The sequence below is a fragment of the Urocampus carinirostris genome, chromosome 3 (genome assembly GCF_059441175.1).
Source record: "Urocampus carinirostris isolate Australia breed hairy pipefish chromosome 3, RoL_Ucar_1.0, whole genome shotgun sequence".
Taxonomy (NCBI): Eukaryota; Metazoa; Chordata; class Actinopteri; order Syngnathiformes; family Syngnathidae; genus Urocampus; species Urocampus carinirostris.
Window position 1 is genome coordinate 25826984 of NC_142351.1, and position 23828 is coordinate 25850811.

The 23828-nt window shown below is 35.5% G+C and overlaps 1 long non-coding RNA gene across 1 annotated transcript in view; it reads right to left on the reverse strand.

The window, feature by feature from the left end:
- Positions 1-99: 99 nt before the first annotated feature.
- LOC148369292 (uncharacterized) overlaps positions 100-23828 on the reverse strand; it is a 43379-nt gene continuing 19650 nt past the window's right edge. The window contains exons 4-5 of the long non-coding RNA XR_015849995.1: positions 7373-7446; positions 100-757 (exon numbers count right to left, since the gene is read on the reverse strand). This is a non-coding gene — a long non-coding RNA (uncharacterized LOC148369292). The remainder of the gene's footprint in view (positions 758-7372; positions 7447-23828) is intronic.

Consider the following 23828-nt stretch of genomic DNA (forward strand, 5'->3'; position numbering starts at 1 on the left):
TTCTACTGATAGACTCAACTCTTAATAATTACTGATTTTATACAGTCATTTTTTTGTGTATTCCAAAGTTGTGAAAACAGTTTTATTCTCCTTTATCAAATCAAATGTGTTAATACATTTTAAATAGAATTTCGTTCAACATAGTTACTGTTTCACTCCCAGCTATTACCTATAGCATGAATCCATAGGCATACATCTATTCTGGTAAAATACAAATAACATTCGTTTTTACTTCACCAAACCTGACCAGACAGTAGCAGTTATGACAACAAGATACTACTATGGTAAAGCTAACTGTTTGAGAATAAAAACTCCTCAGCATACAATTAAAAGAACCAATCTTGATAAGTGATTGAAATCATATCAGTTATACATCATACAAAATAGAAACCAGAGGAAATCTTCCAGGTGAATCTTGTGAATGAATCCACAGTAGTTTTGAGATGAGTCTTCACACGGCAGCAGTAGGAAGTGTCCATGCTGCTAACTATTATGAGGGCAGACAGCGAGGAATGAGCCCCGAGGTCCCCACGTGTCTGCAACCGAGCCGGCAAGTGCACCGTTTGCACCAGGCGGCCGGAGAAAAAGAATCATTTTGTAGCTGTAGTTGGCACGCTGCTGTCATGTGCCGCTTCCTCCCGTTCCTGCTGTGCTGGCACCTATTTGAAATGTTTTTGTTTCCTTTAAGCCGTGCTCGTCCAATGTGGCTTCTTGATGCAACACTTTTATGGTATAGGCGTCGGCAAGGAACTGAACGCTGGGGAAAAAAGCAGAGAAATTAACTAAGCACAAGCACAAGGTCAAATAGAAGTTTTTTTAAATCATGTATTTCTAGAATATCAAAATGGCACCAGAAGATATACAGTATTGTTTCAGGAGAACTCTTTCAAAGCATTTACTGTGTTTAAAGATGAACTGGGTGCTTTGATAAGTTCCCTTTATTCGTTGATTTTTGGTGACCTCTTTTGTGTTGGATGAAATGTATAGCTACATGATGGCTCGGACTAAAAACTGATTTTCTCCTCGAGACCCAAGCCAGGGTTTTTTGTTGTGCAACCATCTTCTATTAAAACAATTTTGAGGGTTTACATTATAATTGAACTGTAATTGTTAAATATATTTTGTAATGTCCAGTGAAACATTTTATTCTTTCCGAGGATACAGTAGGCTCAAATAGTGATAAGGCGTGGTGTTGTTAACACAGAAATTCAAACAAGTTGTTACCATGACTCAACTTAAAAACACCAATCTACTACCTCGAACATTATCTCTTGAGACAGAACCCAGAACAGATTCATGCACATACTTCATGCATTTGTTTGGTGAACTGCATCATATAAGCTCTGGAGCTACATTGTGCAGGACAGCTGCGTCTTTGTCTGAGGCCAAACATTTAAGTTCTTCTAAATACATAAGAACTTCAAATTATCTTATTTGAAACTATCTGAATTTGCAATAATGAGTCAAGTTTTTTTTATAAGTATGAGGTTGTGTTCCCATGCTGTATAAATGCTTCTGCGGTTCAATGGCTGGTTACACATTTTTGTGTGTGTGGCTGTGCTCTTCTTAGTAAGTCTCTTGTGGAAATGACACAGGAAAAATGCTAGATTCAAATCATGCACAGTAGCTAATTGATAAAATGCCAGTAAATATTTTATTTGGTATAAATTCCCTTTTTAATTAGTAATGGTAACCAAAGTTGATTGTGATTTATTGTGCATTTAGAGTGCCATGAAAAAATATTTGCCCCCTCCTGATTTCTGTGTTTTTTGCATATTTATCACTCACAAAGGTTTCAGATCATAAATCCAATTTTAATAAAACAGAGAAAAAAACCCAAGGAAATACAAAATGTAGTTTGGAAATGTTGATTATGTTTATTAGGGCACAAAAAAATCAAACGTTATCGAGCCCCATGGGAAAAGGTAATTGACCAATGAACCTAATCCCGAGTTGGGCCAACTTTGGCAGCGATAACAGAAAGCAAATGTTTACAACAATTAGTATTGAGTCTTTCACAACGCTGTGGAGGAATTTTGGCCCACTCTTACTCGTCAAACGGTTTAAAATCTGCCCTGTTGGAGGGTTTTGTAGCATGAAATTCACATTTAAGGTCACACCACAACATCCCAAGTGGATTTGAATTCGGACTTTGACTTGGCCTATCCAGAAACATGCTTTTGTTTTGTTTTAAATCCATTCATAAGTGGACTGTGTTTCAGATCATTACCCTGCTGCATGATCTAAAAGCGCTTAAGTTTGAGGGCACGAACTGATGGCCGGAAGATCTCCTTCAGGATCTTCTGGTGAACACCAAAATTCATTATTCCTTCAACCACAGCAAGTTGTCCTGGTCCTGAGGCAGCAAAGCAGCCCCAGATCACTCTGCCACTACAATGCTTTACTTTTGGCATCATGCTCTTTTTTTCAAATGCTATGCCATTTTACCCCAGATCTAACAGGCTGCACACCTTCCATAAAGTTAAATTTTTGACTCATTAATCCACAGAATATTTTTCCAAAAGTCTTGAGAATAATCAAGATGCTTTTTGGCAAACGTGAGTCGACTCTTTGAGTTATTTTGCAACACACCTGGGACGGTTTTCCTCTGTTCCTGTTTGCCACAGTTTTTTTCCATTTGTTGACAATGGCTCTGACAGTGCTTTGCAATTACTTTTTCACATACGGCAAGATAGGCGTAGACTTTTTTGTTCCTTAATAAATCAAATCAACATTTCAAAAAGCTTTTTGTATTTAATTGGGTTGTACCTGTGTGATATTAAAATTGATTTGATGATCTGAAACCTTTATAAAAGATAAATATGCAAAAAAAAAAAGGAAAAATCAGGAAGGGGGCAAATACTTTTCACGGCAATGTATAACCTAAATGCTAAAACACTAAACACCAACCCAGGAAGTCCTATTTTCAAAAATATCCTAATCATTGTGCAATTTTGACTAAACTGTAAAAAAAAGGTTTTAAGACACAAGGGCAGATTTCACAGTAGTCCATTCAAATTGCAATCTAAATGTGAATTATAAAATTTGTACGTGGAAGTATTAGCAAGTTACAAATTGTTTTTATATGGAACCACATAAAATAATAGCAAAAAAGAACTTCAAAAAAGAACAGAAAGCTATGTCAACTGATCGGTGGTGAAACACTAGAAAAACATGTTCCTTGTAAATCCTTGTTTATTAGCATTTTTGAAAAATGAAAATTAGCTAGTAAGATAAACCATGTTTATCATGCAGAAGATTAATGTGAGCAATATCTTCATGGAAGAAAATATTTGTTGTCCTACTGCCTATTCTTAAGAGAGTCTATTCCAGCTGACTTCAAGCAGTAGGACTAGTATCCAGGCAATCGCAGGGCACATAGAGTTGGACAACAAATCACACACGCATTAACTTCCAAGAATAATTTTGCCTCTGAAATCGACCTGCTATGCATGTTTTGGGAATTTGGGAGGGAAACAAAGTGCTGTAGAAAACAGAACTTGTTGGAATTGAATCCAGGACCTCTGAGTTTTGAGGCAGAAGTCTTAGTCAAAGTTTCAGTCACAGAATTAACCTGTTTTGACCTTCAAACTCTACAAATTTAGAATTGATGCCCCATTATACATTTAGTGTAGCATTGTGGCTTAACACTACAGAGATATTCATTTGTCTGGACACTTTTACAAACATGTACATGTCTCACAAAAGACACTGTTTCAGTATCTTGGTGTCATGCAAAATAGATGCCGCATCCTTACTATACAGATCCCTTTTAGTGTTTTTGATAAATGATTAAAACTAGGAGATTGATGAAGAAGGGCCATTTTACAGGACCCTCCGCCCCCTCAAAAAACAAAACAACCTTTACTACTAAGTCAGACATTTGAGTTGTGAAAAACTTTTCCAAATAGGTAGTTAACATATTCAGAAAACACATTCTAAAGGTCGTTTAGCTTCTTCTTATGACTCTAGAGCTTACAATGCATTTGACATTTAACGTGAAGGTCAAATGAGATCATCGAATATGAAGTGATCACTCAGCAAATAATTAGCCTTGATGCAATGCAATTTCAACATAGCAACCTATCAGGGGATCCAATCATATTATACTGATCCTGCTCACATGCAATAGGGGACAAATTATTTGCACGATTTGAATTCATTGCCGTTTTAATCCAAAATTTAATGTATGTTATGCGCTAAAGTTAAACGTACTCAAATTGGATTTTGATTATTATTCAAAACCGAGACAAAAAGTGTCTCACCTGACATGACCAGAATCCTGGGAGAGAATGACCATCTGACAAAAGACAGTGAACAAGTATTCTGGGAGCTGACTTTCAGATGACGTAAAACCACCATGCCAGTCGGAGCTGCCAACTTTAGAATTATTGCCAGGCAGGAACAAAATGGAGGAGCCAATTTGTTTTGGGAGCATATTGGAGAGGGAGCACTGAGTCATCGATCACTTTCCATTTGCACTGCACAACGCTGTCTTTGGCTTGGGCACTCAAGAGAAGGAAGCCCAAAATTCTGTCAATGAAGGGCATCCAGAGAAATAGGAGACAACATCCGTCAGATTTGCTTGAACTCCAAATTGCTGTCATTTTTAAATTTTATTTGTAATGGATCCTGTGTGTCGCAAAGGTAATGTAAAGCTGTCAAAATGAATCATTGCCCTGAAAGTACAATTGAAAACAACACTGCACTTTTGATGCTTATTGCTGAATATGAGCAAGGACGGAATACAAAGGGGGGAGGGTGGTTCTCCAAAACAACACAGGAAGTTGAGTCAGATAAAGTGACTAGTAGCAAGTCAATCTTGAGAACTTTGAAGTTTAAATACTCTCACACAAAGAGAACACTGAAGGTAAAAAAAATACTTGACAGAATAATTCTGTCACATAAGAATATGCACAAATATTTGATAATACCTGCTACTGAGGAATTTTGAGACTAACCAATAATTGTTGGTGAATGGGTAACACGTGACAGACAATGTGTGGATGAGGGTTTCCTGCTACTGTTGTACCTTTAATTGCTGATGGGAAGCAGAGGCTAGCAAACATATTTTTGCTGCACGAACTTGTTGTTACGTGCATTCATATTTTCCGAGTTTTAACAGTAATATTTGAGTGACAGTTGAGTAGGCCTTGTTTTCAATACATTTAAGGTATACATCCACAGCGCTTGAGAGCTGCAAGATGGACTCGATTTCTCATAAGTTGCTAATAGTTTGTCAATGTTTTGGTCATTCAAAGTGTTTTTAATTTGGGTTAGATTGTTTGTTACCTCTCCAACCCTAATTTACTTAACAAAACACATTCAGTGCTATTGATGGCTTTAAACGTCAAATACGTTTACTAGACTACAACTTGTAGAATTAAGGCTTTTTATTATTCCTCCCTGTGTTTGTTTATATCTGGGCTGTGACACTGGTAAAACAAGCATTGGAGCTGACCTGAGCAGTTTCTTTGAATTGTTATTGTGAAAGAACATCCTGGGTACAAACGAGTGAATTGTAGCGTTCATCTTCCGTCAAAATGACTGACATTTACTTTTATACTGTGAGGGCAGTCCCAAGGACAAAAACCTAAGTAAACTTAAACTAAAAGAGAGTAATTTTCCCCTGGAAAGAGGTGTTTTGGTTAAAAGCAGTTCTAACAGGAACCAATATGAAGAAGCCTGAAAATAGGAACATTTTAATGTATTATGACTAAATAAATGAAGAGGTTAAAAATGACTGAAATAATAAAATGGCTATGAGGAAGAAATCAGAGACTACTTGTGCAGTGACACATTTCAATAATGTAATAATCCCTCTTTCGGGCGTAAAATAGTACAAAATTAATTTCATAATTGTAACTTTCAAAAATAGCTAGTGCCATTCACTAAAGATTTAAACCTATAATGAACACTGAATTAGCTGGATTGAAAGAATAGAAAACTGGATAGATTTTTATTTATTAATTACTTTTTAAGTATCTGAAAAATCATCCAAACTCCATTTTTTGCCAAATCAGTACCTCTTCTGCCACTCCCCCAATCAATTGACTCCAAGTCATTCGTATTTTTTTTTTTTGTGTGTTTTGGGGATTCTACGCCATTTTGCATTGTTTCTGAGTACGAAGAATCGAGAACCGATGATGACAAATCATTTCTGAGATTGGATTCTCTAAAATTTACAAGCTGTGTACTATGCTTAAGCCTATTATTTGAGGCAGCGGCTTGTTTACAAGCTAACACGTTGCACTTCCTGTCCTGCTATTAAGATACTTCATGCAAGGGAATTTTGCCTAGGAAGGTTTAATCCTGACCGCGGTTTAACGGTGCGAAGATTAAGATGATGTATGTGAGGAGATTGTGTCACCCCGTGTCGATGCGGGCTGCGTAGCGTGAGTCACGCATTAGCACAACGAGCAGCCGCATTCCAAATCCAATGTATTCTATGCACCAAAATTATTGGTGAACAGCTAGAATAAAAAAATTGTAAAAACAAACACGCATAGAAATATTCTAACAAAAACATATACAAATATGATAACCAGTAGACGGCACATAAAAAAAAGATTCTATAATGTAGAAAATCTTATAAACATTTCAATAAAATAACAATTTAGAAAAAAGGCCCTGATTTTATATGTATACGATTGAGTGAAGTTTTAAAAGCCAATAAAATTCCACTGAGGCTGTGAGTCGACATTGGCTTTGTTTCTATTCAATATTTTCGATACAAAAAGGCAAAAAATTAAAGAAACAATCCCAAGACCACAGGTGTTGCCATTATAAAATATTTTTAAACTGTGCATATATTACTTATTGATTCAAATCATAAAAGCATAACAAAGCGCTAATTGATGTCAAAGGTTAGGCATGACAAAAATAAACGAGAAAGTGTCTCTTTTTAGTTAGAGGTATGTGTTGTTGCAGACAAGTTGAGTACACAGGCATGCACACACACGCACACACACATGGTCACTTTGTAGAGGTCTTGGTTTGATTTCAAAGGGATCTATTTTTGAAACGATTCTATTATTTAATGTTATGTTATTAAAAACCCACTTCTGACATTTTAACACACACTAATTGAATCAAATTATCTGGCTTAATACAAACATGTAAACACATTATCAGGGAAATGATTTTTGTGATGCACACTTTGGCTGGATTTCTTGCATTATGGAAGTGAAGGCATTATTTGCAGACATCATCCTAGTCAGTGAGGCAACAAACACACTTCATGTTGAGTGCACATTTGCGCTATTTCCTTGCACTCAAAAGCTTCTTTGTATGCAAACAAAATAATTTTATGACAGCTGAAACTAGTGGAATTTCATCATAAAGACAGGCAACACAACATATCAACACATACCTCACTGCCGCAAAATTTCTTCGCCAACACCTTCATTGTTTTCTTCATTCAAATTACCCTTAGCTGATGCAGCCCTAAGAAACCACAACAAAATAAAACAAAATAAGAATTGTATAATATGTAAAAGAGAAATAAACTTGGCTCAGTGGTGCAAAATGACGTCATGTTGAATTCTCAACAACACTGCTTGAATGATAAAGATTTTAAACCAGGATGACTCACTGTGCTTATCGAGGTACAAAATTTAAACAGGGGTATGTTGCGGCTTGGCATTAAAATTTAACCTGGCGAATAATGGACCCCGTGCACAACCGAATAGCATGATAAAATTTTAATACGCTGGTTTACTGCATTTTGAAAAACTTTCAGCCAAAAAGTACACATTGTAAACAAAGAGATTTGGGTGGGACAATAAACCTATTATAAACATCCATCCATTTTCCACGAGGCTATTTATGGTGGGCTGGAGCTTATCCTAACTAACTCTGGGTAAGAGTCCAGTTTGTTTTGGACTATAAACTGTATCAAGCCTTTTGTGTCCAAAGTATAGCACGGGGCTTTATTTGGTCCGCTTCCATCACTGTACATACCCTGAAAGTTCCTAATATTCCATGCTATATACCGAAATTTACACAAAGATTGAAATTAGACGTTTACTAAGCCAATTTCTCAATCAACTAGTATCTAAAATGCATGTTCGTACGATAGTTCATGTATTTTTGATTATTATTTAAATCAATAGTGTTTTGAAAGAGCAGTTTTTTACAACTATAACTATAACATCTTGGTCCCAAGACGACCGCGCTACCTTTTAAGCTACTGCTCTTGATTTCGTTTTTGTGTGCAGAGATGAGATTTTGGGGCTTTTTAAGAGTAAGGGATATTTTCTACAACCTGTTCCTATAGCAGTGGTAAAAACTTAAAACATATAAAAAAAAGAAGCAATTGTTTTAATCCTTAATCTTTTCTCTGGGCTTGACAACTTTTAAATGAAAAAAATAAATTTACAAATGCATTTCAGGTGAATTGGCCGGTCCAAATTGTCCCTAGGTGTGAATGAGCAAATGAGTTGTCTGTCCCCGTGTGCCCTGCAATTGGCTGGCAACCAGTTCAGGGTGTCCCCTGCCCACTGCCCGAAGATGGCTGGGATGGGCTCCAGCCCCCCCCCCCGCGACCCTAATGAGGATAAGCGGTACGGCTAATGAGATGAGATGAGATTCTAACAATTTAGTGCCTCCTACCACCTGTATTGGACACTTTTTGATTTCACAACCTATTATAGCTCCAGTGCACTAACTGGAATTATTTAAAATAAATGTATATGGATTGAAATTCATTTCACCATGATGGTGTGGCCGGATTCCAACTTCCCCAGATAAGAAATGCTGAACCAAGTGCAAAGTTTATTTCAGAATTTTTCTACTGCCTGAAATTGGAAAAAAAAAAAAAAACCTGGCCATCGTGTCGAGGCAAAAGTTTACTTGGGCTTTTAACTCATGACAATGCGGTAACATATTTTTTTCATGTGTATGCAAAACTTTATGCTTATAATATATAAATGTGAAAATACCTATTTCAATTTAATAGCATGTTTTGGATAATGAACTTTTGCAAAGGACATGATTAAGTGTCTTTTAACCACTTTTGAAAATGTAGCCTGCAAGGCAGTGATTGTCAAATTAAAATAATAATATTAAGGAAATACATTTAGTCAAACACAAACTGAAAAAATTGGAATTCTGGGGTAAAGCATGCAAAATGTATCAAAAACACATTTGAGCACCAGAGTCTCGAGTTAAACCTCGACAATGTAGAAACAAAAAACAATTGCCAAATTGGAACACAAGTGTTTCTGTATTTTTGTAACCTAATAATTATATATAAAAAAAAATAGTACACCTAATCTGTCAACAGCAATTTTTTTTGTTTTAAGGCTCGCTTTTTTTATGATCTCAGAAAAACAAGCCAAAATTTGATGATAATGAGACAAAAACACTAGTTCCAGTGCAAAAAATGAACTGACATTTAGTTTTAAATATTGTTTAACTAAAATAACTACATCATAACAGAAACTATCTAAAACAAGCAAAACAATTTTATTTCACTTTATTATTTTTCTTACTTCTTACGGAAACCAAACACCCACAGTCGATTTTAGGCAAGTTCCCTGTAAAGTAGATAAAGTATACAAGCAAAGTGTTTAAGCAGCTATCCAGCATAAGGATATCGAATGAGGTCTCCATCCATCTTTAACGCAGTGGAATATAGAAGTTTTTATGGCGGTCTTATATTTTAGTTGAAGCATGGACGCGCACAAGGACGCAGGTATTCGAAAAATAATATGCATTCTTGTGGAGGAGTGTTCACTGTGGCCAACTGCTGCACAAAGTATTGCACCTAGTCCTAGATAGTGAAGAAAAAGGACACATCAGGGTCATAAAGGCTTTGAAATCATCTTAAGAAAAGGATATGTGTAGGATTGGATGATTTGAAGAACAGTCTAGTTTCTTCGATATGGTGATTGCTCTTTTATATGCAATTTGTTTTTTAAGGTCCACTTTGACTTTTTTTGTTGGAGTTGTTTTACAAACAAGAATAAAAAAACGTTGTACAAAAAGGATTGGATTTTATAGGTTAGGCTTACACGTAAATGAAGAAAACTAAACCGTACGAAAACGTTATTCATCAACTTCAAGGAAAGTCGTTAAGTTGACACATGACCTTGAACTCTTCTGTGTGTTCATCAGCTCAGCAAATCCTATTGAAAAAATACAGCGTTTTCCAAAATAGCCAAGACAATAGTCAACTTACGGCAAAAACACAGATTTTGGGCCGTACAATTTTGACGTTTTCATTTTAAGGATTTGAACATGTGGAATATCATGTATTTTTGAATGTGATACATAAATAAAAAGAATATTTAATCCAGACTATTGATCAGTAAATATTACGCTTTCTCTACTCCCATGACTTGCCCCCTTTTAAAAATGGTGTGGTACTATGTTGTTGTTGAAGTGATGTTGCAAGCACTACATAGTTCTTGTGCCTTCAGGTACAAGTTTAAACATCTCAAATCACTAAATTCAATCAAATTAAAGAAATAAATAGCTTTTGCCACATATTTTTCTACAAGTTATAGAACATCGTGCTGCTCCCTGCACTGTAGAGCAGCGTTTCCCAACCTTTTATGAGATAAAGCAAACTTTTTTTGTCAGAAACATCTCTAAGCACACCATCAGTCGACAATATTTAAAAATTAATTCCCAGCACCAGTTTCATGATATTGTTCATGTTTAAATGATTGTGTTGCCTGACAGTATAAAGATTAATGGTCACTTTGGATCAGAAGGTTACTTTCATTTTTGTGAATTATTTTGCCGTATTTTGGGATTTTACTATATTTTTGACTGATTTTTCAAGTTTTGCTATTATTTTTATCTTGTTTTTGGGAGAAAAATAATCAAAATAATACTTGATCAAAATTATCGACCAGTGGAACAAAAAACGTTTTACTGGGACTAAATCTTTTGTGTTTGGTTTTTAGTTAAAAAAAAAGCTAAAATAATTTAATTGGCACGCTTTTTAGTTTATTTTATGTATTTTATCATTTATTTGAAGTGCACTCTTAAATAGTTTCATCATACAAAATAAGTTATTCAATGTAATTGCTTGTACTACCTCATGAGCAGAACATTTGTATACAAGAAGAAGAAAAAAAGAAATCTGCTGCCACCTACTGATATGGATGAATGAATATTACAATCTGCTGATCAATGGAAAAAAGCAGATACTGATCATGAACATAGAACAATCGCATGATTTTTGGAAAGATAAAATTTAGCAAATTTCTGCGGCACACTAGACAAGGTCTCATGGCACAATAGTATGAGTCTCAGCCAGTACAACGATATAAATATGGGAAATTGAACTACACTCCTATAATTATTTTATTTACTTAAATAAATTCTAAAAGTAATTATTCATGATGGAAGAATGGCATAAAGGCATCTTTTATGAGAATTAACTAACAAAAAATGTTTTCCCACAAATTAATCAGCTGCAACCAATATGTATGTTCAAATTCAGTAAATTTAAATGACTTCGATTCGAGATCACAACTTTGTTTTAAAGTAACAAAAATTGTTACGTTCCCTGGTAACTAGTTAATTTTACTATAGAGTAATTACATTACTAACTGAGTTACTTTTTAGAAAAAGTGAGAAACTATAACGAATTAGCGTTTAAAAGCAATGTGCCCAACACTGAAAATAAGGCAGTAGCAGAATTAATCATCACACATTTTATGCCAGAGCATCATTAAATTCCCTGTCTGCATAAATTATTCAGCCATTGATATTCAAAACATTAGTCCATACATGCATGTTTTATTTAGATCTGTTTTAAAGGGACGGTGTTATAATTTGACAACTAGATTTGCATGTATTGTGCAGTGCAACTGAAAACAAGTGCTCAAAGGCACAAAGAAAAATACAAACAGAGACTCAAAGTGACCACACCGCATCAATTTTCCTTTCTTTTTTGCCTTTCACAGGGTTTTTGTTTTGAAGGGGTACACGTAGCAGCAAGATGGTGGACAAAATGGCAGCTCCCTCTAGATGAGGCTTATGTTAAGTTAGATGGGCAAATTTCTCAACCTATGTTTAAAAATGCCAGTTCATATATATATATATATATATATATATATATATATATATATATATATATATATATATATTCAATTTGTGGTTTACTATGTAAGTCCATTTAGAAAGGAAATTGAAAAGTTAAATAAAAAAAAAGGTAAGCCAGTGACGGATTATTATCTACAACGAACTTGTGGTCAAGATACAACTGTATTTTGTTCTCCTGTATGCTTAATGGCTTGTGGTTTGCATGTGCATGTATCCTTTGAGAGTCTATTTTGTGATCAAATATGCCTAATGAATGTAAACACTGAGTTAGAAATGAGATTCTTAATGCAAACACACTGTGCAGCGTACCTTATTTTTAACGGTATTTGCTCATTGTCTTGCCACCCTACACCACCTCTGTCCATACCCGAGAATATGACGAAAAGTGTGGGGTTTTAATCCATTAAGTGAATAACAATTTAGAAGACTTGATAGTTTCCCAGGACTTTTTTTCACTTAAAATATCTAAAACAATATTGTGATGCGATTGCAAATATAGTTCATGTTAAAAATATTTGGAAAAACTCATTCAGTGAAGTGTAAAATAAAATAGAACAACATAATGATTTGGTGCAAAAATGAAAATACAAATGGAAAGATAGTCAGTGAGCTGCATTATTTTTTTTAATTTTTTTGTTACCAATTGTTCAAAGAAACTCTTAGGATAGTCGCAAGTCTCGTTTCTTTTTGTGACTGTTCTGGCGTCATAAATGCAGAGCCTCAGCTTCCTTTTCTGTCTCTAGTCCTTTTCTGCACAATAGCCAGATGTCCTCATATAAAGTATGTCAAACCTTTTAAAATACATGATAAAGCCTGTTTTGTTCACAAATCTGGGACACAAATTAGTGTCGTCTCAGTAAGCCTAACTAACATTTTACTTTATATTTTGAAGTTTATTCTCTTCAGCAAAACAAATTCCAATGAAACTGGACTGATTGAGTACACATATGTAAATGCGATTTTTTGCAAAATTCTGAAAACAGCTACACAAATATACATTTTTCACCTTTCAAGATGTATTCTTTTTTGTTTTTGTTTTGCAAAAACAGAAAGAAAAACAATGGTCATTTTTGGGGCAGGATCATTTTCTTCACTGCCATGAAATAACAACAGCAAATTAATTTTTTTAGAAGAGAGCCTATAAAATATTTTGATATTTAGATATTATTACAATTATACTACAGAATCATAAAAATAGGAGAAAAAATAATTTTACTTAATGATCATCTGGTTTTCATTATTAAAGGAACCCAGTGTAATTTTTGACCACAGAATGCCGCTGTATTGTATAGTGCAATCGAAAGCAAGTGGTATTAAGCATATGGAAGAAAGAGCACAATTTACAGAGACTTAAAGTAACCAAACCACACATTTCTTCTTCTCATTTTTTTGCCCCGCCTTTAACAAGGTTCTAGGAGTACCCTTAGAATGGTCTAATGTGTAAATGGTCTGCATTTATATAGCACTTTTCAAGTCACTGAAGACCTTCCAAAGCGCTTTACAATGTTCTTCACACTTACCAATTCACACACACATACTCACACACCCATAGCCAGAGGCAGCCATGCAAGGCACCTACCTGCCTATAGGGGGCATTAGGGGTTCAGTGTATTTGACATTAAACTTGGAGGAGCCAGGAAACAAATCTGCGACCTCTCGGTTTTAAGACAAGTGATCCACTGCCACCCCTGTGCTCAATGGTACATTCTTATTGGTAATATTTAGATTAATGTAATGTATGTGTGTATGTACCCGAGCCAAATCCCTTTAGTTGGAGGTGGTTAAAGTCCAGAAAATACTTAGATTCTTGCATTCTTGACTCTTTTTAGGAGATTGATACAGAGGAGGGGATTCCCAGCCCCCTCGCTCAACCCAATTGATGTGTCTCAACACCCGTTGTTGGGAGTCATTAGCTGAATAAATCCCCTAATTCCAATCCCTAATCCCGAGCGCCAAGCAGGGAGGTAATTGTTGTAAGATTTAGGTGTGAGTCATACCAACAAGATGGCGGACAACCATGTCATATCCCTCTGGGTGAGCTTTATTTGGTGCACCACCCATAGAAACTGGATACAATGGTGAGGGAAGCCTGAAAAAATATCAAACAGAAAAATAAAAACAAATACATAAAAGGAAAAAAGAGTGGAAAAGAAGAAAAAAATAAAGTGGGGAAAAAGAAATAAAAAGCTGGAAAACAGAAAAGATAAAATAAAAAGAGAAAAAAAGAACAAAGTATGAAAAAATAAGAATAAGAGGAAAAACCAAGAAAAAATACAAAGCCTGGAAAAACGAAACTAAAGAAGAAAAAAAAACAGAAGAGAAAAAAGAAGAAAAGATAATAAAGCAGGAAAAACAAAGAAAAATGCTAGGAAAAAAGAAACATGAAAAAAAGAAAAGGAAAAGGAAAAGTAGAGAAACAAAGGAGAAAAATGGCAGAAAAAAATAGTAAAAAGCAAGGAAAATTAATTAAAAAGCTAAAAAAAAATGAAAACAATAACAAAAGAATTAATTTAAATAAGGAAAATGGAGAACAAAATAAACAAAAAGCGGGAAAAATAAGCTAAAAAACTAGTAGAAAAGAAACAAGAGAAGAAAAAAGAAAATAAGCAAAATAGGGGTTTTGGGGGTTCTGCACGAAATAAAGTAGTAGGTAAAATGAACAACAGCATTAAACAATGAACAACGATAAGCAAAGCACCTTCCTACCCCCATCCATTAATTTCCCCCCAACAACAAGCCCCTAGCACCCCCCACCCCCTCGGTAGGGTTCATGAGAAATAACTATTTTAACATCATGAGCGTCATGAAGGCAGTGACCCTCTTTTTAACAGTTTACCTAATTAAGTGGTGAAAAACAAATCTCGTGCTGTGTAGCAAAAACATACTCCAAAGTAATTTACAACTATAAGGCCTTGTTGTCACGTGCTTATTACCCAACTATTGTCAAACCTCATCTTAGCCTTGGGAGAGGAGAATAACATTGTGAAGTCATGTAAGCATAATTGCAGCAGAGACTTGTTATCAGGTTCAAATCGGGTGAATTCTGGTCTCCAAGCATTTAAAGCATGATACATCAGGGGGTTCTTGTGACTTCTGAGGCGCCAACAGCCTTAAATACTTCCTTGTAGCCAATAAGTGGATTTACAACAGCTGCTCTTTTAATGATGCATTTGCCCGACAGTAACTTTTATATTGATACAAAAAAAAGATAACAACTTTCTCTCTTTGCCGGAATGGATTGTTCGTCTAGAATATAAGGCCAATTGGTCGGCGCTTCTGTTGTGTTACAAGCGATTGGAGGAATAGGAGCCAGGGAGAGAAAGGCACGGCTGCATGAGACTTAATAATCGGCTCATTAAATGGAAAAAAAAAAAAAAAAAAAAACGATATCCGTCAAATTCTTAAATATCGGTGCCAGTAATTTGCCCGCCCGATAATCGGTCGACCTCTATTAAGAAGACAAACAAACAAAACTAAGCTTTATCAGTAATAATGCATAGAAAAGACCCATTCTGTTTTTTTACTTGTGGATGTTTACTCTTTTGGTCATTGGCAATTATATTTGTTATTTTTAAATAAGAGCAAGCAGACGTTAAGGCTGGAGAGCAATGTATTATATTAACTACTGTAAATGTGTCATCACTAATAATTGTTGGTATTTTTGACTAATGTATTCAATTACTTACTTACTTAATACATTCACGATTCACTTAGAGAGCTAACTGTGCGCGGTTTTATGAAAATAATTCAAATTATATAAGTTTAAAGGGACAAAATTTGTTATTTGACCACTAGATGTCACTGTATAGTGTAGTGCAACCAAATACGAGATCTAAAAAGCACCAGGGAGAATACTAACCGCGCAGACTTTAAGTGACCAAATGCAACATATTACTTCTCATTCATTTGTACAGCCTTTTTGAGGTTTTTGGATACCCGCAGCAGCAAGATGGTGGACAATTATGTCAATTAATTTTACGTGAGGCTCCACCCATCCATTATCTGCACCGCTTATCTTCAGTAGGGTCGCAGGGGTGCTGGAGCCTATCCCAGCTATCTTCGGGCAGTGGGCAGAGGACACCCTGAACTGGTTGCCAGGCAGTTGCAGGGCACACAGAGACAGACTGAGAATAATACATTTTATTTCAAAGCACCTTTCAGGAGAAAAACACAGAAGGTCACCGTACACAGAATAAAAAACATTTTTATCAGGGAAAAAAAACTGATAAAGAAAAATAAATAAACAAATTAATAAGTGCAAATTTCTCAACCTACGAGTTAAAAAAAATCCTTTTTACATGATGGTTCAAGTATTTTTTCTTATTATTAAAAAATAAATATGAAAGAAGCTGACCAAGAAGACCACCAAGAAGTGCTAAATAATCCACACTGTCCTTTTAACATTTTTATCAAAGTATTTTTGTGATACAAAGGAAACGCAAATCTCATCAACATTTAATCACACATATATGATCAATTTTGTGGGAAATAAATCAATTTGCAACTATTTATTATGTTAACCATCATTTTCTAAAAAAAAAAAGAAGAACAAAAGGAGAAGTCTTAAAGGGTCTGTTACCCGATAACAAAAGGGGGGGAAGTCATATCATAGATATAGACATCTCCTGTCTGGTTGTCAAAACAAACTAAAATATGCATTTTTAATATAACAAATAAAAGGACATTTCTAAAAATCACATTTCACTAATTTGACCACGGCACAATTATCTCTCCAGCAAACCAATTTTAAGAGACTTAAAATTCTGTTGGTATGTGTGCAAATGTTTGGCCACTCATAACAGGACTTCAGAGTTGTTTTTAATCTGCTACATTTTACTGATTGAGTCATTCAGAGGAAGACACCCAAGGCACTTTATAGTTATATTGACCCAAAACCTTTCCCTGAAATCACATAAAATCCAGAATGCATAACAATTTGAACCACATTCTGCAGTAGTTGTCCTGTGTGCCAGGGACAGCATAAAGTTATCAGACATTACACAGTTTACTCACCACCAACTCTACTGGCCATGACATTTTGTTTGTGACGTTCATCACAGCCTGTACGTTGCAGACATCTTGTCTTTTATCTATGGGTAGCAACCATCCGTTGCCGTGAAGTGAGCCAAGGCAACTCACATTCTGCATGTCATATATCAGCTGTGTCATGTTTGTTGGGGGCACTGCCGGGTAATTTCATTTGTACATATAATACAATACAAACGTCACTGACGGGGAGGAAAAAAATAGCTACATATAAAAAAGTTACATTAAATGGGAAACGGAAGGGACACAAACTGAGGTAGATAAAAGGTAGGGGAGGGCGCTTGCCAAAGGGTGTTTGGAATTATGACTGCTACAACTTGCACTATACTGTTCTTATTACAAATGTGCTTTTTTTCTCTCTCTTGCTGGAAATCTTGTTCCTTGGACTTCTACAGACCAATGTTATGCAGCAGCCCAAGGGGTGGGGAATTTTAATAAATATTTAAAAGCCAAAAGGAATGTATTGGGGTTGTAAAATGACATTCAAATATTCAAAAGTTTTTTTGTATCGTAAATACCGTAGTTGTGTTTTAAAACTGAGTCTAGCATTAAAGAGTATTAACACTTCATTGTTATTTTAAACATCAATGAGGCATCATTCTGCTGATTGCCAAAGCTACATATTGAAAACATGGCAAGAAGATGGAATATTGCTTAATGTGTAAGTTCACGAAAAGTTAACAGCAGTTTCTTTGGAAGGATCAATAACATAATGAATTACCATCAAAGTGAAGTCATTAAGCACAATCTGTCACAATTTCCCACACACAAGCAATTTTTTATAGCAAAATTATGCCTGAAAATAAAATCAGTGGCATAATAATCAATAATTCATTTTCTGCAGCCTTATGTTGCGCCTCATTAACATTCACTTGCCGTGTGCCGTTGCCAAAGTGATTCCTGTCTGATCTAAGGTTGGTACTATCCCGGGATTCGGTTACACATTTTGCCGTTTTGTTTTTTTTAACCCAATGGCTGATTTTTGGACACATGAACAGTATATTCAGCATAAGAGCTTTAAAAACTTAAATGTTGTAAATGATTATGTACCCTCAAAAAACAATTTTCCAAACTGCTCCAGAGGAAACAAAGCAGGTCTACTTTCTCAGGAAAAGCCGAAGCCCCACTGTTTAAGTAATACTTTCTAATGCTTTTAGGTGGACAATAAAAGTGTCAAAGCTCTGCAAAGGAGCGACTGCTGCAACTTCCGCTCCGATTTATCAATCACAAGGAATGCTATGACTCTGGAAAAAGGTGCTCGGTAGTTGACATAATGTGATGGGTTTACTTTGTTGGGCATTATTGGAAGCTAATACGCAACACTAACATTTTTAATGAAGCACTCAGACATTTGTGTGGATGGTAAACAAAAAATAATAATTTCATTGGGACACTGTAAAATAAATTGATACTTTAGATAATGAAATGTGCAAAAAAATCTGCAATATGCATTTCAGAAGAAGAATTTAATTGGACAATGTAACTCTTTTTTTATGGTCTGTTAAAAACAGGTTGGTCACATTTGTATAAGTAACATAGCATAGTTAGTGCTAAGTTAAAAAATTGTGTTCAACTCATTTAGGTAGTATCATTATTATCACTAATAATATTAGCATAATAATAATTGTGATTAATATAATGTATTTAAAGTAGCTGATGAGACTTTATTACACTCTGCCGCCATCTCCTGGCATAAAGTCATAATCACAGATTCAGTCAGCATATTCATCATGCACGCGCAAGTAGACACATTTCTTAGACGGGGTTAAATTAACTCTCCTTTTTTCATCTTTTTGGGGGTTTCGGTAGGCATTTGAACTTATAAGATACAGGCCTTTTCTTACTTTCACCATTTCCATTCTACACTGACAATTAAAAAAAAAAAACTGAACCTGTGCAGACGAGCATGACATCACTCTCCAGCACTCTCCTAGCCCCCATTTCTCAAAGCTAATGTGTTCCACCCAAAACAGTTCTGATAAAACTAAGACAAAAGAAGATAGGTGCAGCAGAAAATAAACAAAACGGCTTTTTGGAATCAATTGCGCATAATCAACACATAAGTGATAGAGAAAGTATTTACCTTTCAACTTTTGAAGGACACCTCAAAACGACACACCCCAACCTTAACTTTCTTTTCTAGTCAAAAAAGAAAAGAAATAATTAAAAAATATATCATTAATTTAAAATACACTTAAAAATTGTAGAGTAAGAAAATATATAATTAAATCAAGAAAGAATTATAAGCTCAATTTTCTAACCGGACTGTCTGCAGTGAACAACAATTCTTTGACGGTGGCTTTTCCTCTGCTAGTGTTAAGAATTTGAATTGTTCCTTTAACCCTAAAACGCTTCTTCCTCCCTTTGTTTAGCAGTCTTGTGCCGGCGTTCTGAGATTGGAGAAATTTTCAAAGATTTTCAAACTGAATCCTACGAGCTGCTCCAGTTGGACAGGTGTGTTGTTTCACACGCTTCTTAGTATGGAGCTGAAGCATGGTCATAAAAGTTGCTTCCCGGTTCCCTGATAACGTGTGCGTATGTACGCAAGACACGTCGATGATCCCCTCTAAAAACAGCAAGGCTGACATTTATACGTTTTCAGCGAATTATCTTTGCATCTATTGGATGAGTTGCAATGAAATGTGCTTTGGATTTTATATCGCTCCGAGGATGCATCCGACTGATGTGTCGATGACAATTTTTGGCATCAATTTCGATATTCTATTCAGGGGGGAAAGTTTAAAAAGTCATTAAGGACCATCTTGGTCTATAAATGTTTTTTCTGCTAGAAGCAGGCAAGGATAACACATTGAGTGCCAGTGTTTCCTATACCTATGTTTGATCAAAATTACAAAGACTACTTTATCAGAAAAAATAACTTCAATAAGCAGTGACTATCCATCCATCCATCCATTATCTGCACCGCTTATCCTCACTCTAAGGACATTCTCAGCTGGTTGCCAGCCAGTTGCAGGGCGCACAGAGACAGAATATTCACACACTTATTCACACCTTGGGACAATTTGGAACAGCCAATTAACCTGACATGCATGTTTATGGAGGAATGTGGGAGGAAACCGGAATGCCCAGAGAAAACCAGCGCAAGCATGGGGAGAACATGCAAACTCCAGACAGGAAGTCTAGTAGCTGGATTTGAACCCATGACCTCAGAACTCAAAACCCCTCAGCCGCCAGGCCGCCAAGAAGTGAATATATTGGTGATGATTATTTCTGTAAAGAACTATTTTAAGTCAGTAAGAAAGAAGGTAACTAGAATGGGTGAATACCAAGTATTGGTTTATAACCGATACCAGACCGTGTTTTGAGGTAGAAGTACTTGCAACCACTATAAATACTGGTATCCGCTGGCATGCATGTGGCAGAAATATCAAAAAACGACTACCGTATTTTCCAGATTATTAGTTGTCATTTGTTTCCATAGTTTGGCCGTGGGAACCACTTATACTCTGGTATTTAACTCATTATTTCCAGGTATATAATTTTACATGTTATTCTCACACTAAACTGCAGGAGGGCGCTCTAAACCTGCGTTTATAATTAAAACCATATCGTATTGTGCTGAAAAATGTCCCCCCATACTTACCAAACGGGACACAAATGTTCAGAAGATAAAGCATAATTTTGCCGAAGTAAATATTTTCAACTTGATCAAAAGGGATTTCTATACAAAGTGCAAATACTCTGTGCTGTATAATTCTATTACTTTTCCCCCAAAAATGAGATACGAAGTCATTTGAGTGACGTTTGCACGAGTGACCTACGTTTTGGGGGTGAATTTAACACCTGGGGACATTTTTTGCCACAACACCTTTTGTCTAGACAACGTTTCTTTGTAAAGCCCCACTCGTAAATCTGAGATGTATGAATAACTGTGTTGGCTGCTAGCTTTTTACTACAGGTAAAAAATAAAAATGAAAAAACCTGGCAAAAGTTGATGGAAAAAAATTAGACTCCATAATTTACATTTTTTGTATTACTTTTTAGCTCTCTTTGTTCGCACAAAACTGTAGAGAGACATCCAGTGGTCAAAAAAAACCACTGTCTTCGGTTTTCAAGTCATGGATCGGATTTGGTGGTTTGTGCAGCCCTTTGAGACTTCTTGGTGATTAAGGGCTATACAGATAAACGTGACTTGAGTTGACTTGTAGAACATGTTAGCCGCTACATCGAAAATTTCTAAAAAAAAAAAAAAACACAGAGAAGACAGAACGAAAAGCACAGAAAACAAAAATTGTATTCTGAAAGTTACAAGCCGCAAATTGTGAACTATGCAGCTGAAAACGGTAATCAAGCAGGAAGTTTGGAGTTAACGAGAAACGTGTAAGAGACTGACGAAAAGCGGGGGTGTCAATGAGTCTCATGTAAGTGACGTAGAAGCGGAAGGAGGAATGGCAGATCGTCTAACGTGACACTGACGATGAAAATCTGGATTTAGGGATTTGGAGTGAACATGATAGTTAGATAAGTGCATTTATGCTAGAGTTATCTGAATAACTCTTAATATGTTATGTTGTTACTGAAATTAACAGGTATGTCAATCATGTGACGTTCGAATACCGTGCAAACGTATTCAGCCTGTTCTCTGTTTTATATTAAACTGGCTTTCAAAATGACATGTATGTATTTGGTGTTGGATTTCATCCAATACATTTCCTCCAGAAATGCGTCTTATACTCTGGTGTGACTTACATTTGTTTTTTCCTTCTTTATTATGCTCTATTTGGCTGATGCAACTTATTCTCCGGATCGACTTATAGTCCTTAAATTACGGTGTTTATATACAGCTACCTGTCAAGATTTTCTCACAAAAAGAAATTCAATTCCTGCGACTTCAAAAGACAATTCTGCGAGTCTTTTTTTAATTTTGCTATATTCTGATTTTTTTTCCACTAAAATAAGATTAATTATACTTAAAATGACAATAACATTTTAATGTATTTATAACTTGCATTTCAAATAAAATAAGAACCACTAATACCTAAAATGAGCAAAACTATCTTTCAATGGAACAATATGTATATTTTATCTGCAGTGTTGAAAAGCATTGTGTTATATGTGCTTACAAACAAATTGGAAACAGATGAGAAGTTTAAAATCTCATATAGTTTTAGGGAAATGTGTTGTTATTTATGAAAGTGGTAAGCCCCACTTATTACAAATCAGCCTGGCTGATATCTTTGAAAACATACAGTTTAAAAGTGAGTCAATTAATCTACCCTTACTTTGTAAACTCTGTGAGGTTAAATAATCTAGTGATATGTTTATTCAATATATCATTAAATTTAAATTTTCCTGTCTTTGGGTTAGAGTCGCTAAGGACGTTGCGTGTAAGATTTGATTGCGCTGTCATGGTGTGAGAATGTCAACCCCCGGTTGCTCATACTGCTGTGTTTACCACTTGCTGGCTTAACTGCACATTTTTTGTCATGGGAATAATTTTTTTGAGGGGCAATAACTTAACACTGTACACGTGGCTCAAATAAAAATACTATCACTTATTTCTCAAAACCTAGGGTGGGCAAACTTCGGCCAATCAAGCTTTTTAATTCGGCCCACGGAACAAAAATGGTCAAAATATCATGACAATATCTCATCTCATCTCATTAGCTGCACCGCTTATCGTCAGTAGGGTCACGGGGGTGCTGGAGCCCATCCCAGCAATCATCGGGCAGTGGGCAGGGGACAGCCTGAACTGGTTGCCAGCCAATCGCAGGGCACACAGGGACAGACAACTCGCTCACTCATTCACACCTAGGGACAATTTGGACCAGCCAATCCACCTGAAATGCATGTTTTTGGAATGTGGGAGGAAACCCACGCAAGCACGGGGAGAACATACAGCTGGATTTGAACCCACACAGGAGGTTCCCAAGACCTTAGAAGTGTGCCACACACGTGCTAACCACTGCGCCGCCGTGCTGCCCTCATGACAATATACTGTAAATAAAATAGTTAAAGATAGAGTACAACTCATTAAAAATATGCTTTTTTTGTGTCATTTCTGTCCCCATTTTCCCTTTGTGAGTCTACTTTAAAAATACTACTACTAATAATACTAATACTACTACTACAGAAATACTAGAAAACACTACAAAATTGCTACAAAACCAAATATTTAGTGTTTGAAAACCTAATATATTATTTTGCTTTAATTCCAAAATAAAAGGATTACCACACAAATACTACAAATGTTTGAAGACAAATATTTTAAAAATACTACTACCAAAAATAATACAGAAATAGCACAAAACTAAATATCAAATTAAGTGCTTAAAACAGCAACCTAAAGTTGTATTTTGATTTAATTCTGAGTGTATCAAAACCATTTTGATGAAACAAATGTATTCAAAAACAAATGTAAAAAGATAAATAGTATATATATGTCTGTATGTTTTTTTATCCATGAATGAAAATTAGAAAAATTATATATGCCTCCAGGCATAACATAAAATGTTTGCAATTTTTTTTATGATTGAAAAGTCTCCCTACAGAAAATCATGGGGAGCGAAACATTACAGAGAAGAACCCAACTCCTTGAGGTATGGAGTAGAAGGGAAACTAGGACAAATAAAAATGAAGAATAATTCATATAGAAAGAAAGGAACGTGTGTATCTGTAAAAATAAGGTAGTGTGTTAAAAAATATGCTTTAATCAATAGGTTCGCTAAATCACTTCCAATCAGCTGAATGAAACTACA